The sequence below is a fragment of the Pristis pectinata genome, chromosome 13, assembly GCF_009764475.1.
Source record: "Pristis pectinata isolate sPriPec2 chromosome 13, sPriPec2.1.pri, whole genome shotgun sequence".
Lineage (NCBI taxonomy): Eukaryota > Metazoa > Chordata > Chondrichthyes > Rhinopristiformes > Pristidae > Pristis > Pristis pectinata.
Window position 1 is genome coordinate 47,928,812 of NC_067417.1, and position 16,853 is coordinate 47,945,664.

General features: G+C 47.9%; 1 protein-coding gene across 1 annotated transcript in view; it reads left to right on the forward strand.

The window, feature by feature from the left end:
• LOC127577511 (basic salivary proline-rich protein 3-like) overlaps nt 1-16,853 on the forward strand; it is a 44,414-nt gene that overhangs the window by 24,098 nt on the left and 3,463 nt on the right. The gene's annotated exons all lie outside the window — the stretch shown is intronic.

The following is a 16,853-nucleotide window of genomic DNA, read 5'->3' on the forward strand; positions in this document are numbered from 1 at the left end:
TGTACGTACCTTAGACTTTTGAATTTAATAATACTATGGGAGCTTGTTCATGTGTAGGGATTGTCTAAGTCGGGAGTTTGTAACCCAGCGATGGCCTGTATGATGGAAACACTCAGCAGGTCAAGCCTGCTTCACTGGGAAGAGAAACAGAGTCAACGTTTTAGGTCAGAGACTATCCTGGGCTTGCTTGACTTTGGTCACATCCAGGGGCATATTAAGTGGGGGTGGGGGTAAATTTGTTTTGGGTGGTTGGAATCATGGGTGAATTAGAGTCATAGAGTTATACAGCACAGAAATAGGTCCTTCGGCCCAACTCATCCATGTAAACTAAGATGTCCATCTGATCTAGTCCAATTTGCCTGTGTTTGGTCCATATCCCTCTAAACCTTTCCTATCTATATTGCCTTTTAAACGTCATAGTTGTACCTGCCTCTACCACTTCCTCTGGCAGCTCGTTCCATATACCCACCACCCTCTGTGTGAAAAACCTCAATGGGGCTTTTGTCCCTGGAGTGTAGGAGGCTGACAGGTGACCAAAGACAAAGGGGAAGGATTTAAACTTTTTCACACAGAGGGTGGGGACTATGTGGAAGGAGCTGCCAGAGGAAGTAGTGGATACGGGTACAATTACAATGTTTAAAAGACACTTGGACCGGAACACGGATAGGAAAGGTTTCGAGGGATATGGGCCAAACGCAGGCAAATGGGACTAGCTCAGGTCAGCATGGACGAGTCAGGCCAAGGGACCTGTTTCCGTGCTGTGTAACTCTATGACTAAAACGTATCGTTTGCCTTCATAATCATTTGCTGCATCTGCACATGTAGAAGAACATCCAGGTCCCTTTGAACACCTACATTTCCCAGTCTCTCACCATTTAAAAAATGCTCTGTTCTTCTGTACTACAGCAGGTGACTTCCCCTTTCCCATACTCATTCCACTACTGTGTTCTCACTGACTCAGCTGAGATCCTCTTTGCATTCCTCCTCTCTACTCACAGTCTCACCAAGGTTTGTATGATATTTGGTCCCCACAACCAAATCATGGATGGAAATTAATTCCTCCCGATAGACCAGAGAAGGCATCAAGGTAAACACAGATGCAAGTTGGCATCGCCAACACCCCAACACTCCATCTGCATAAGCCTCGACTTTGGACTCAAGTCTTCAGTGTGAAATTGGCACCCAGAGCCTTCTGAGTCAGAAATAAGTGTGCCTCCAACTGAGGCTAACTAACATCTAAAGATAAGATCTCTTTATTAGTCACAAGTACATCAAAACACACAGTGAAATGCATCTTTTGTGTAGAGTGTTCTGGGGGCCGCCCGCAAGTGTCACCACGCTTCCGGCGCCAACATAGCACGCCCACAACTTCCTAGCCCGTACGTCGTTGGAATGTGGGAGGAAACCGGAGCACCCGAAGGAAACCCATGCAGTCACATGGGGAGAACGTACAAACTCCTTACAGACAGCAGCCGGAATTGAACCCGGGTCGCTGGTGCTGTAAAGCGTTACGCTAACCACTACGCTACCGTGCCTGCCCGTCAAGTGGAGATCAAGATCAAGTGGAGGTGATTAGACCAAGCTCTGACATCGTCCACTGAGGAATGGTTTACCAGTACCAATCGCCTGTGGATAAGCATAAGAATGACAAGTAGGTGAGGAACTAATGGTCTCCATGGAAACATGAATATCTGCCACTGTTAATTCTGCCACTGTTTAAATAATGATCGGAGCAGTTTTAATTCAATGAATTAACTCTCCGGGGTATCATTCCAGGTGTTCGCTGTGGTAAATCGAAATGCCAAATAGTTCCAGTGACATCATCAATAAAAAGTCGCCAGAAAAGTAAACAGACAAAAACTTGGTTGGATAAATGTCGGTGAGGGACGACCTCAGAGAGCTAGGGAACAGGTCCGTTGGAAGCATTATATGAACCAAAAATGAACACTTAATTTGAAAACAAAAACTATTTATTTCCAATTAAACTGGTTGCCCTGAAATAGTTAGGCACCTGGAGGGAAGTCAGGAGCCGACAGATCTTAAATATCCAAAGATCAAGAGGAAAATCTAGACAGTTGGAACAAATACTTCGGCATCCAACTCTGCCCTCTAGCTCAGCATCAGTGACCCCCAGTATGACTAAGCCTTGCCCCTCTGTGTCCCTCTCAACGCTTCTTCAATCCTGTCCTTCAGCACTGCCCCTAAGTGGTCTACACCCTGTCCCTTAGTGTCCCCCAGCATCCACCTCAGTCCTGTCCCTCAGCACTGCCCCTAAGTGGTCTACACCCTGTCCCTTAGTGTCCCCCAGCATCCACCTCAGTCCTGTCCCTCAGCACTGCCCCTAAGTGGTCTACACCCTGTCCCTTAGTGTCCCCCAGCATCCACCTCAGTCCTGTCCCTCAGCACTGCCCCTAAGTGGTCTACACCCTGTCCCTTAGTGTCCCCCAGCATCCACCTCAGTCCTGTCCCTCAGCACTGCCCCTAAGTGGTCTACACCCTGTCCCTCAGTGTCCCCCAGCATCCACCTCAGTCCTGTCCCTCAGTGGATCTCAGGTGGGAGAACCATTTCCAGCCATCTGCAAAGCGCACAACTGTCCAAGACTGAGAGAGTGATGGGAGGGTGAAACAGGCCTCGGGGTAGTTAGATGTGCCCTTCTGGCAATCCAGGCTTGACTGAATATATCGTGCACATTGATACAGCTGCACAAATGATGGGTTTTCAGCAGCCGAGAGAGAAAGAGCAGCTGTAAATGTCAAAGAGTGGATGGGGAAGCGGACAGAGTGGAGAGCATTGAGGAGAGGGCTTTTTGGTAATCGGTAATTGGTTTATTATTGTCACATGTACCGAGATACAGTGAAAAGCTTTTGTTTGCGTGCCATCCAGACAGATCATTCCATGCGTAAGTACATCCAGGTAGTATGAAAGGAAAGACAAACAGAATGCAGAATATAGAGTTACAGTTACAGAGAAAGTGCAGTGCAGGCAGACAAATAAAGTGCAAGGGCCACAGCGAGGTAGAATGGGAGATCAAGAGTTCATAATTAGCAAATAAGAGATCTATTCAGGAGCCTTACAACAATGGGATAGAAGCTGTCCTTGAGTCTGGTGGTCTGTGTTCTCGATCTTCTGCCTGATGGGAGGGGAGAGTAGAGGAAATGTCCAGGGGTTGGAGGGGTCCTTGATTACGTCGGCTGCTTTCCTGAGGCAGCGGGAAGTGTAGACGGAGTCAACGGAGGGGAGGCCGGTTTGCGTGATAGACCGGGCTGTGTTCACAGCTCTTTGTGATTTCTTGCGGTCTTGGGCAGAGGAGTTGTCATACCAAGCTGTGTGGGTTTTTTGGGTCATGGAGTCTGGAATCAGATCCAGCAGTATAACCTTCTGGGTCTAATTCTCACTCTACAGCAACACACCACCCCCTATGTAATTTTGCTTGCATACCACATCTTCCCATTTCTCCCATACCTGTACACAATCCTCCTCACCGATCATAAAGTGCACCCACTTTCCAAAACTACATTACGTCCATCTATTCAGTTCAATCGTGCAGTATTCCCATTCTGCCACCTCCTTCAATCCTGTTCAATGCATATCATACCACACTGCACTGCGGCATAACCACACCCCAATGCCCCACCGTATTTCACAGCCTTGCCACATTTCAACCTCCAAATCCTTTCCCCCCCACATTTTCTGGGTTTCTGTACCAGCTTATACAGGTTTTAGTTTTAGTGCATATTTAAATTCATTGGTTAGAGCTGGAATAAAGAAGAGTATTTCCGTGTGGAAGTGAGAGGCCATTGAGCCCATCGAATTCATGCCGGCTCACACCCATTCCACCACTAACTTTCCCTGTAACCTACTCCCCCCACATTCCCTTCGGTTCTATCGCCCACCTACACGCTAGGGGGCAATTTACAGCGGCCAATTAACCTTCCGACCAGCGCGGCTTTGGAATGTGGGAGGGAAACCGGAGCACCCGGGGGAATCCCACGCCGACACAGGGAGAACGTGCAAACTCCGCGCAGACGGCACACGAGGTCAGGATTGAACCGAGGTCACTGGATCTGTGAGGCAGCAGCTCTACCCGCTGTACCACTCTGCCGCCCGTAATAAAGAATGGATTGGAGGCAAGAATTGATGAGGGAGTATTGACTCCTGATGCTACCTGTCTGGCTGGCTGCCCTCTTACCCCGCACCGAGGCAGTTATCAGCTTACTATTTTCCCTCTGTTTCTTACTTTGGTTTCCTGTTGTCTATTTGGCAGCTTTCTTCACATAAAGAGATGTTTGTTTGAGTGCCCCGTTGACCAATTAACAGTCCTTGGTTGTGGAAGATGAAAGTCAAAGAATCTGCAGATGCTGAAAATCTGAAATGAAAACAGAAAATGCTGGGAAATGCTCATCAGGTCAGGCAGAAAGTGCAGAAAGAGACATGGGGTTAATGAAGACGGAGTTCTGGTGAAGGGCAGGCACGGTAGTGTAGCGGTTGGCGTAACGCTTTACAGCGCCAGCGACCTGGGTTCAATTCCGGCCGCTGTCTGTAAGGAGTTTGTACGTTCTCCCCGTGTCTGCGTGGGTTTCCTCCGGGTGCTCCGGTTTCCTCCCACATTCCGAAGACGTACGGGTTAGGAAGTTGTGGGCATGCTATGTTGGCGTCGGAAGCGTGGCGACACTTGCGGGCTGCCCCCAGAGCACTCTATGCAAAAGATGTATTTCACTGTGTGTTTCGATGTACATGTGACTGATAAAGATATCTTATCTTTGACCTGACACATTGGCTCTGTTTCTCAGTATCCAAAGGATTTGTAAATTGACCTGGGGAGAATCTCTGTACTCTAATTTAATCGTAGGGCTCTACCATCAATCATCCAGTAGAATGCAATGATTTTTGCAATCCTTTGAAGCATGTATTGTACTTGGGTTGGAAGGTAATATTTTTTCTTTGCAAATTCCACAAACGCCAATAAGAATGCTGTGTGTCTCTGTTCTGTGAGCTCGATGGAATGGCATTTCTTGCTTATTTGGTTGAAGGAACGAAGATGATCTCATGTTTACAGAAATATGTTTGGTGGATGCAGACGTTTTTAGCTCAAAAATAAACTTCATTCGTAATAAAAAATATATACAGAACAGTAAACACTGTGCAAAACATGGTCAATACTTTCAGTGGCGTTAACTTTTTTTAAAAGCTATGGCACCATTGCCACTCATGTTGGCCCCCCTTGGGGTGATACACCATTTCAATGTTTGAGGGTCTTCCCCACCCGGCTCAGCCCCTCCTTGTGCAGTAGGGGAAGGAGCCCAGCTGCAGACGAAGGAGCTTTCTGTGCTGAAGCAGAAAAGAATTAGCGGACGTAATCAGAGGGTAGGGATGTTCAGCCTGGAGGAATGATTGAAGTGGATTAACGCTTCACTGTAAATTAAAGCTGAGCAGTCAGTGTGGACACAGCTGGAGCACTGATCTGGGTTCGGAGGGAAGTGTTTGTATAACACCGAGGCTGGTGGTGGGCAGAGATCCAGTGACTGCCACAGGAGGAATGGCTTATCTCACTCTCGACGCTTGGGAGTGGAAATAAGCAGGGGAGGTATGGCAGAGGCACGCTGTCATTGTGGGAACTCTAAACCTTGTGGGACAGTTCAGGCGTGAACAGCATAATGAACAACTATGAGGGCGGCGCAGTGGCGCAGCAGGTAGTGCAACTGCCTCACAGCTCCAGTGACCTGAGTTCGATCCTGACGTCAAGCCCTGTGTGTGTGTGTGTGTGTGTGTGTGTGTGTGTGTGTGTGTGTGTGTGTGTGGAGTTTGCACGTTCTCCCTGCTCTCCCGGGTGCTCCAGCGTCCCCCAAACCCCCGCCGCCACTCAAATTGCCCCCAGTGTATAGGTGGTGGGGTTGGGAGGGTTAGGAGTTTGGGGGGTGGAGTTAAAGAGGGAGAATAGGTGAAGAAAGTAAGTGGGGGAGTGAGACTGATAGGATGGCTCTGAGAGATAGCATAGACTCAACGGGCCAAATGGCCTCCTCCTGTGTTATAAAGAAATATGTCAATGATCTGATCGATCTTGATTCCAGAAGTAGACGGTCTTCATATCTGTAGTTAGACGGAAGAGTTGGTGACATACTCAGGCATGATGAAGAGTTGATATTACAGTCAAGCTTGACGATTTATCTCAAGTGCCATAGAGTCACAGAGTCACACAGCAGGGAAGTGGGCCATCTGGCCCGCCACACCCATGCTGTATTAATCCCATCTTCCTGCACTTGGCCGTAGTCATTCATACCGAGGTGATTCAAGTGCTCGTCTCGACACTCTTTAACTGCTGTCAGTGACTCTGCTTCCATCACTCCCTCCGCCAGTGTGTTTTGGATACTCTCTGAGTAAGAAAGGTCCCCCCTCAGATCCCCTCTCACCCTCTTACCCCTTTACCTTAAAGCTACGCCCTCTAGTTTTATCTACCTCTGATATGGAGAAAAGTTTCCTGCAGTCTACCCCTCATCATCTTATATACCTCAGTCATAGAGTCATAGAGTACTACAGCACAAACAGGCTCTTCGGCCCGTCTAGTCCATGCCGGCTTGGTTTTCTGCCTTGTCCCATCTGCCTGCACCTGGACCATATCCCTCCATACCTCTCTCATCCATGCACCTATCCAAACGTCTCTCAAATGTTACGATTGAACCCACATCCACCACTTCCGCTGGCAGCTCGTTCCACACTCGCACCACCCTCTGAGTGAAGAAGTTTGCCCTCAGATTCCCCTTAAATATTTCACCTTTCACCCTGAACCTATGTCCTCTAGTTCTAGTCTCACCCAACCTGAGGGGAAAAAGCCTGCCTGCATTCACCCGATCTATACCCCTCATGAGTTTGTACACCTCTATAAGATCTCCCCTCATTCTCCTGCGCTCCAGGGAATAAAGTCCTAACCTATTCAACCTATCCCTGTAACTCAGGTCCTCGAGTCCTGGCAACATCCTTGTAAATTTTCTCTGCATTCTTTCAAGCAGAAATGCACACAATACTCCAAGTTTGGCCTTACCAACGTTCTATACAACTTCAACATAACATCCCAACTCATGTCCCTTCTTAACCCCCTCCGCTCCAGTGAGAACAGACGCAGCCTCTCCTCATAACTAGAACGTTCCATCCCAGGCAACAGCCTGGTGAATCTCCTCTGCACCCTCTCCAGTGCTGTCACATCCTTCCTGTAGTGTGGTGACCAGAACCGAATGCAAGCACTCTTCTGTAAGATTACGGCGTCGTATTCAGGGGTGAAAAATCAGGGCTGATTTTTCTACTTGTTCCATGTTGCTGAGTCCCACTGCGGCAGATCGACCAGGCGCCAAGCTGAGGAGAACTTCCTTTGTGGTTTCTTTGAAGGAAGTTGTTGAAATCAATTTTATGCATCAAGCTCCCACCTCTGGGATCTAAGTCCATCTCACTTCATTAGGCACTGGCTCGTTCAATCTTGGTATGTAAAATGAAAGAAGGAATTAGGAGAATTCGGACGTGATTATCACTTTTTTGTTGAAAATAGCCAACAGTACAACATTTCCAACATGGCTCATTAATCAGTTACATGCATATCAATAGCTTAAGTCAATGTAATTTTCAAATTTGAGGATGTTTTGATGAGAACAAACGAGTAAAGGTCATTTGCAGTGATGTGGTAAACAAACAGGGTGTGGTGTAAAATAGGTAGGAGATCAGTGGGAACCTTTTTAAGCGTCATGTTGGTCTGATCTGAAATGATGGTGGCATCAGCGGGTTGTGGGTTTGCAAGGAGGGTGCGGCGAAAGATGCAAGGGTCCTTGTCACGGTTTATCCCCAGCAGCTGCGTAACAGAGGATTCTCTGATCTACGGGCTGTTCCCGGGGACACACACAGAGACGGACATCAACTGCTGCTGGAAGGTCATCAACTCGGTGAAAGACGCCCTTTGGTCTGCCCAAAACTTGTTGGTCTCCCAGCACTGCGAGATGTCCGTAGGGGAATTCTGCAGACTGGCACATTCCAGGCCGCAGGAGTATGTGCTGAGGGACGCACTGAAGCTGGGCGCAGCCAACGCAAAGGCTCGGTGGGGAAGGATGACAGTTTAGGGTTCTTCTGCCACAGGAGATGGAGGGCAGGATCAGGCGAGGAAGCCCCTTAAAAATTGTAAATATGGGATTGGGGTATCACCCCAGGGAGACACATGGATGGCATCGGTGCTGTGGTTTTTTACAAAACGTGACACTAATGATTGAAGATTGATCTATACACGAATGTAAAGGTTTGCACTGTTTTATTATTGTATATAGTTTGTCTTTTATTATGAATAAAGTTTATTTTGTTCAAAAAAAATCAGTTTAAACAATAACTTTTCAAGGGGAAATAGTCATATATTTTGAAAGGAAAGGGTGAGACAGAGGCTGGTAGGTGACAGGTGAAATCAGATAAGGGAGGATGATTGGCTGATGTAACCAGCTGGGGGAGGGGAACGAGTCTCAGTGACGATGGTGGGGGGGGGGGGGAGGGATGAGAAACAAAAGGAGAGAGATCCTGGGGGAACTGGTAGAAGAGGGAAAGGAACACAGCGGATGAGGGTTACCTGAAATTACCAGGTCTCTGGCACTGGGAGGTGACAGCTCGACCAGCTGTGCCTCCGTGCTGGCCCAGACCTGACACACTGACTCTGTTCATCCATCTTCAGATGCTGCCCGACCTGCTGAGTGTTTACAGCATTTAGTGTTTCTCCCCCTGCACTTTGTCTTGAGGCCGCAGGTTAGCGCCCACATTTTGGCCGCTGTTATGAGGGCTGAGCAGGAGCAGCTGTGAGGGACTCATGGAGAATGAGACCAGACGGATGTAAGACACAGCCACTGGACTGGAGTGGCAACTTTTGGCGAGGAGAAGGTTTCACTTTTATTAAGTCAGCTCCCCGATGCTGTGAGCGATCAATGGCGAGACTGATTCCCACATAAACTATCGCAATCTTTGACTTGGGAAAATTTAGCTTACGATGACAGAAAATAAATAATGAATGGTCACACAAAAACACGAGGGGCAGGAGTAGGCCACACGGCCCCTCGAGCCTGCCCTGGCATTCAATTCAATCATGGCTGATCTCCCCAAGGCCTCTTCTGTGTGGGTTCCCCATTTCCTTGATCTTTCGCAGATGTATCCACCTCCTCCGTAAACATCACCAAAGATCCTGAGATCCTGCCTCCCCTACCCCCTGGGGGCAGAGAATTCCAGAGGTTAACCGCTGTCTGCAGGAAGAAATTCCTGCGCACCTCGGTTTCAAATGACTGCCCCCCCTACCAACGTCTCCTCATTCGAGACTCTCCCACTGGTGAAAACATCTCCACACGCACCCTCAGGTTCCTGCGTGCTGCAATGAGATTACCCCTCATTCTCCTCAACTCCGTAGAATATAGATCTGACTTCTTTGAATGCTCCTGACAGGACAACCCTCTCGTCCCAGGAGTGAGCTGAGTGAATCTCTTCTGCAGGAAGGGCAGCCCTGAGGCGGTATGCCTAGTCTGAACATTTAGCGATCATTTCCCTGCCATCAGCCTCACCTTAGCACCAATCATGTGCTTCAGATTTGGAGGGCATAACATTTCGTACCTCACAACGTGGTCAAAGCATGTCCTCAGATCTAAAAGGGGTAAACGCAGCACTGATCCAGTGGGAGTCAATAGGACGAATGTTTCCAGTGCGTAGGTGAACCCCATGGTGTTGGCAGTGTTGTATCTGGACTAAAGGAGTAGCCCACTGTGGTCAGAGATAAGATCAGACAAGATAAGACCTTTATTAGTCACATATACATCGAAACACACAGTGAGATGCATCTTTTGCGTAGCGTGTTCTGGGGGCAGCCCGCAAGTGTCGCCACGCTTCTGGTGCCAACGTAGCACGCCCGCAACTTCCTAACCCGTACGTCTTTGGAATGCGGGAGGAAACCGCAGCGCCCGGAGGAAACCCACGCAGACACGGGGAGGACGTACAAACTCCTTACAGACGGCCGCTTACAGACCCGGGTTCAATTCAGGGAATTGAACCTGGGTCGCTGGTGTTGTTTGCCAAGGTCGACAGACAATCATGAATTCGAGAAGATAGCAGGAGCCTTCATGAATCATCGAAGGGCTACAATGACACCGCAGTTCGGCTCACGTGGTAAGCATTCATCGACCTGAAGGAGTCCCCTATAAAGCCCCATTTACACTGGGCAGCATTCAGATAGTGAAGTGCTGAAGTCATGGTCCACTGCCGACTGTTCCGGCTTTTCATTCTTTTTGGTATCTGAAGAGACCAGAGGTGTTTCCACAATGAATCATCTTGGTATTGAGGAGAGCCTTCACGTGACCCTTTGTTTTTCAAACATATTTTCTTTATGCCTCAGGCTACTTAGGTTATCATCTACGTGTGTTCCTCTTATGGGCAGTTGTAGGATGTGTTAATATGTGGCTGAGGGACCTGAGGTCTTTGGCAGGTGTTGCGTCTTCATGGTGACCGCCCTCAGTTGCTATAATCAGGGAGCGTAATGTCATTAGTTAACAGGAGTGGGTGATGTCTACAGCACCTGATGTCAAGTGAGACACTGGACAGCTGTCAATGTACCACAGCCAGCATCTGTCTGGGTCAGGATGCTGTGGGCTGGGATCCAGAGGAGAATCTCCGAGCTCTGGTGTGCGCCCAGGCAGACTACCTCTGTGGCCATCTGCTGACACCTTCCTCGGGTGGGCTTCCTCCTCCCCCCCCCCACCCCACCCCCACTCAACACCTCTTATGGTGGGTGGAGCGCTCATTATGACACGAGACCAACACGCTCAATGTCCCGCAGGGTACTTCAGGGTTCCCCTCGGTAAGCACAGATACTGGACCATCAATCAATGGCACCCTGTTTTAGGCTCTTGCCACGCCGGTTGTGCAGGTGTTCAGTCAGAAGCCTGGACCAGGTGGAGGACCCATGAAGGAGGGGGCAGACCTTGATCCTCTAGCTAGCACAGCAAATGGAGTTTGCACTGTTCTCCCTCTGACTTCATGGGTTCTCCCCTGGGTGCTCCGGTTTCCTCCCACGTCCCAAAGACGTTCGGGTCGGTGGGTTAACTGGCCGCTGTAAATTGCCCCCAGTGCTAGGTGAAGGGTCAAACCTGGGGGTAGTTGATGGGAATGTGGGGAGAATAAAATAACACTTTAAGGGCGGGCACGGTAGTGTAGCGGTTAGCGTAACACTATTACAGCGCCAGCGAACCAGGTTCAATTCCCACCGCTATCTATAAGGAGTTTGTACATTCTCCTCATGTCTGCGTGGGTTTCCTCCGGGTGTTCCGGTTTCCTCCCACATTCCAAAGACGTACGGGTTAGGAAGTTGTGGGCGTGCTATGTTGGCACCGGAAGCGTGGCTACACTTGCGGGCTGCCCCCAGAACACTCTACGCAAAAGATGCATTTCACTGTGTGTTTCGATGTACATGTGACTAATAAAGAGATCTTATCTTAAAATGAGGATTGGATAAGTGTAAATGGGTGATTGACAGTCAGCACGGACTTGCTGGGCTGAAGGGCCTGTTTCTCTCTATGATTCCACGACAATGGAGACACTGTGTGAGAATGGAACATCTAAGCTCATTAGGAGCATGGTGTAGACCGTGAGGCCTTCATCTCGTGGACACAGGCCAGTTGGGTGTTCAGGGGGTGAAAACCCTTGCCATTCACAGAGAGATCCGAATTCACTTGGGCAGCCTCAGAATCAGAATCAGAATCAGGTTTATTATCACTGACATATGTCGTGAAATTTGTTGTTTTGCGGCAGCAGTATAGTGCAAGACATAAAGACATAAAAATTACTATAAGTGACAGAAATAAATATATAGTGTAAAATATAACATAACATGTCTTTATTAGTCACATGTGCATCGAAACACACAGTGAAATGCATCTTTTGTGTAGAGTGTTCTGGGGGCCAGCCTGCAAGTGTCGCCATGCTTCTGGCGCCAACATAGCACACCCAAAACTTCCTAACCCGTATGTCTTTGGAATGCGGGAGGAAACTGGAGCACCCGGAGGAAACCCACACAGACACACAGGGCACAGGGAAATACGAAAGATCTTTTTGAATCCTCTTTTAAACAAATCTTTTCTAAAAGTAAAAAAATAAAGGGGCCGAATTTAAGATTCAAAGTGTTTGAATAAGTTTGAAATGTGCCTACCACCAATCTCAAACCCACCAACCTTAGAACTTAATTGCTTTGTCTACATATCCCATTTATCCTTCCAACTTGTTTTTAAACAAGGGCTCCCTCACAGGATGGAAGATGTGAACTCATCCAATGCATTTAAATCCATGAATGTTCATGGTTTAATGGAGATGTTGGGATCTGGAGCAACACACAAAGCGCTGGAGGGACTCAGCGGGTCAGGCAGCATCCGTGGAGGGAAAAGGTACAGTCGACGTTTCGGGTCGAGACCCTTCATCTGGACAGTGCTATCTCTGAGCACTGGTATCCACACCCACTCACTTACTCCAGCACTGACACATAGCAGCAGCAGTCTGTCCCATCTACAGGATGCACTACAGCAACTCACCGAGACTCCTCAGGCTGCACCTTCCAAACCCACCACCTCTCCCAGCGAGAAGGACAAGGGCAGCAAAAGTATGGTGAACACCACCCCCCTGGGAGTTGCCCTCCGAGCCGCACACCGTCCCGACTCGGAAATATATCGCTGTCCCTTCACCGTCGCTGGGTCAAAGTCCTGGAACTCCCTCCCTAACAGCACTGTGGGTGTACCCACACCTCACGGACTGCAGCGGTTGCAGAAGGCAGCGCACCACCACCTTCTCACGGGCAACGAGGGACGGGCAGTTAAATGCTGGCTCAGCCTGCGAAGTGCACAGCCCTGGAATGAATATATAAAAACAACACCTCTTCTGTGACTCCCATTTGTTCAGAACACTAAGAGGCTCACTGCTGAAACACCCCTGGCAAAGAAGTAAAAACTGTGCGCCCCACCCAGCATAGAGATAGCAGTGTGGACTCCCTTTTTCTCACACAGAGTAGGATGGCCCTTTAAACAGTGCTGCTGCTGTGGTAGAGGTGTTCCATAAACCTGCCATCAGTGACAGGTATTGTTCCCTAACCAGGAATCTAGTTCCTGTGATGGGGTGGTCGGGGGCTCCAGTTAAACTTCGGACGACGATTGACATCACCTATCCACGGCCTCGGCGCTAAACGTCCTGTGTGGACTGGTGTGGAACATCCGCAGAAGAGTCAGGTACAGCCGAGTGGACTGTGTTCTAACCCACATTTGCACACAGAAGTATTGCAGTTCACCTGTGTCACACACACACACACGTTGTGCAACGTGAATTAATTTCAGTATATTTTCTTCAGACACAGACTCAAGGCAGAATGGCCTCCCCCAAAGTATCCCACCAGTCCCACTCTCCCATGTACTTCTCTGTAACCTATGCTCTCTCAGCCCTGCCACCAATCTACACTGGAGGTAACTTGCAGTAACCAACTAACTTACCAACACGCACATCCTGTGGGAGGAAACCAGAGACCCCCTGGGGAAACCCACAGGGGGAAGGTGCAGACTCCACACAGACATATCGCCCCTGGGTGGGTGGAGCTGTGAGGCAGCGGCTCTGCCTGTGCTGCTCTCTACATGTGGAAACAAGTTATCGAGCTCGTGATGGTTCCAGAATTGGGTGACATGGATACAAAATGGGGTACGATTACTCAGGTCCAAAGAGAGGCAGAAAGACTCTCCCACAGTGCATGGTCAAAATAAATCCATTTACTCACTGCCACCTTAATTAGCTCCTTTCTAACATGTAGCTGGATAATAACTTACTTGGGTGCTTTGATGTTTACATCCTTTTACTCCCTGCTGAATCACTAATGGATTTGATAACTTTATCAATGCACTGACTGAATTTGTATTTTCAGCACCAGGTTACCCTGCTTCAGAGGACACTGGATCTTAGCAAGAGCATCATTGCTACACTCACTCACCTAATCACTGCAGAATATACAATTGACAAATTATTGGGAGTTTTGGTGCAATCTACACACTTAACCCAGTACTGCAGGATTAATAGACCCAAAGCAATTTTGTTGTTAACTTTGAACAGTATTCTTAACAACTTGTGCTGGTATTTAGGCAAAAAGACAACAACATTGTATCCCCTTATTACTGTACGTGCCCTGCCTACAAACACAGGGTAACATATTAGAGGAAAATACAAATGGATACAGTAACACCTTGGTGTTCATCAAAAAACTTTTTAACTATGTAATACTCTGGACTGATAATCTATGAAAAGTGGGTTGAAATTCCACCATGGTGGTTTGTGAATCTGAATTTTAACAATTTAGAAATAAAAATCTGTTATCAGTAAAGATGTTGCTGAGAGTAAAATTCTGCAGATTTCCTGGAAATTAAATAGAAAATGATGGAAATATTCAGCAGCTCCAGCAGCATCTGTGGGGGGGGGGGGGGGGGGGGGGGGGGGGAGAGAGGGAGAAAGAGAGAGAGAGAGGAGAGAGAGAGAGAGAGAGAGAGATGGAGAGAGAGAGTGAGTGTGAGAGAGAGTGTGTGAGAGAGAGAGTGAGTGTGTGTGTGTGTGTGTGAGAGAGAGAGAGAGAGAGAGAGAGAGAGAGTTAATGCTGCTGGTCACTGAACCTCTAATGAAGAGTTCTCTCTGTTTCTCTCTCCACAGATGCTGCCTGGCCTGCTGAGTGTTACCAGCATTTTCTGTTTTCTGATCAGCACCTGTTGTTGGTACTTCGATTGAGAAACTGGGCAGCTGTCGTGGTACCAGAGCCACGTTATGTCAACACGGTTGTTGAATTAGTATTTAATCCCAACTGATTCACCAAAGTTTTCTTAAAATAAGGGAATTGCCAACTTGATCTGGTCCATATGTGACACTAGTTGGACATCAAAACAGTTGACCTTTATCTCCCTCTATGGTGCTCTCATTGGATCACCAGTGAGAGGCAATTAAATGCCAGCACTACCCCAACCTGATAATGAATTAAAGACATATATTTCCCAACCCAGGTTCTCTTTCAACAACCACCCACCCATCCCCAGCAAGATATTTTTAAGAGCACTGAAGAAAGATCCAATAGTTTTATCCATCTACATCCAATGCCTTGGTACATTGGCGAGACCAAACATAGACTAAGTGACCATTTCGCAGAACACCCGCGCTCCGTCCGTAACCGTGATCTGCATCTCCCCGTTGCTGGTCACTTCAGCTCCCCCTCCCACTCCATCACTGATATGTCAGTCCTCGGCCTCCTCCACTGCCAGGAGAATTCCAATCACAAACTGGAGGAACAGCACCTCATTTTCCATCTTGGAACCTTGCAGCCTAACGGCATCAACATTGAATTCTCCCACTTTAGGTAACCCCCACCCCACTTTCCCACCCCCCCCACCCCCCCCACCACGCTTCTTCTCTTATTCCCTTTCCTAGCCTTTTTCTCTCTCTCTTCTGCCGCCCTTTTTTCTCTCCTTACCTTTGACCCATCCCCCGGTGGATCTGCTCTCCCCTCCTCCCCTGCACCTGCCTATCACCATCTCTTACCTGCATCTATCACCACCCTGTGCCCACCCCGCCTCCCCTCTTTTGTCCACCTATCACTGCTCTGCTTTTCCCTCCTATATATTGGCCTTCCCATTTTCCTATCTTCAGTCCTGAGGAAGGGTCCTGATCTGAAACGTTGACCGCCTGCTTTTCTCCACGGATGCTGCCTGGCCTGCTGAGTTCCTCCAGCATCATCTTGTTTTTCATCTAGATCCCAGCATCTGCAGTCCTTTGTTTCTCTAGCCAGAAGATATGAGTTTGGCCATAAAGGTCTGAGGTGAGGAGAAACTCATGATTATGAACCTTTGGGTTTCTCTGACAAGAAGATTGTGGATGTTTCCTTATTGACAATATTGCAAATTAGGGTCAATACATTTTGGGACACTTTGTGAAACAAGGATATAAGGAGCAGGCAGGAAAATGGGCAATGAGGATCAGCCATGATCTCCACTGGAAGCAGTTCAGAGGAGGTTTACTAGATTAATACAGGCCGTCCCTAGGTCATGCATGCCTGATATATGGACACCCCCTGCATCTGAACAAGCTCCTACAATATTATTAAATTCAAAAGTCTGACGTACGTACGTACATATGTTTGTTCCTATGAACGGCAGAACTAGTTTCCTCTCTCTCTCCACTTTTAGTAATTGTTCTTTCTTATCAGTCATGTGCTTTTGATGTAATTCATTACAACACTGTGGAGGTCTGGTTACCACATCAAGTGATTTTTTTTTTGTGTATTTTCTGACTTAGTAACAAAATCAACTTATGGGTGTCTGTAAAATCGGAACCTGTTGGCTACTCAGAAACGGCCTGTACCTGGAATGGGTGGATTGCCCTTTGAGGGAAGGTTGGATAGTCTGGGCTTGTATTGGTATTGGTATTGGTTTTTTATTGTCACTTATACTGAGGTACAGTGAAAAACTTGTCTTGCATACCAATTGTACAGGTCAATTCATTACACAGTGCTGTTACATTGAGTTAGTACAGAGTGCATTGATGTAGTACAGGTAAAAACAATAACAGTACAGAGTAAAGCATCACAGCTACAGAGAAAGTGCAGTGCAATAAGGTGCAAGGTCACAACAAGGTATCCACTGGAGATTAGAAGTGAGAGGAATATGTAAGATCCTGAGGGGTCTCGACAGAAAATGTTTCCTCTTGTGAGAGAATCAGAACTAGGGTCACTGTTTAAGAATAAGGGGTCGTCCAGTTAAGACAACTTTTTTTTTCTCAAAAGGATCATGAGGAACTCTCTTCCTCAAAG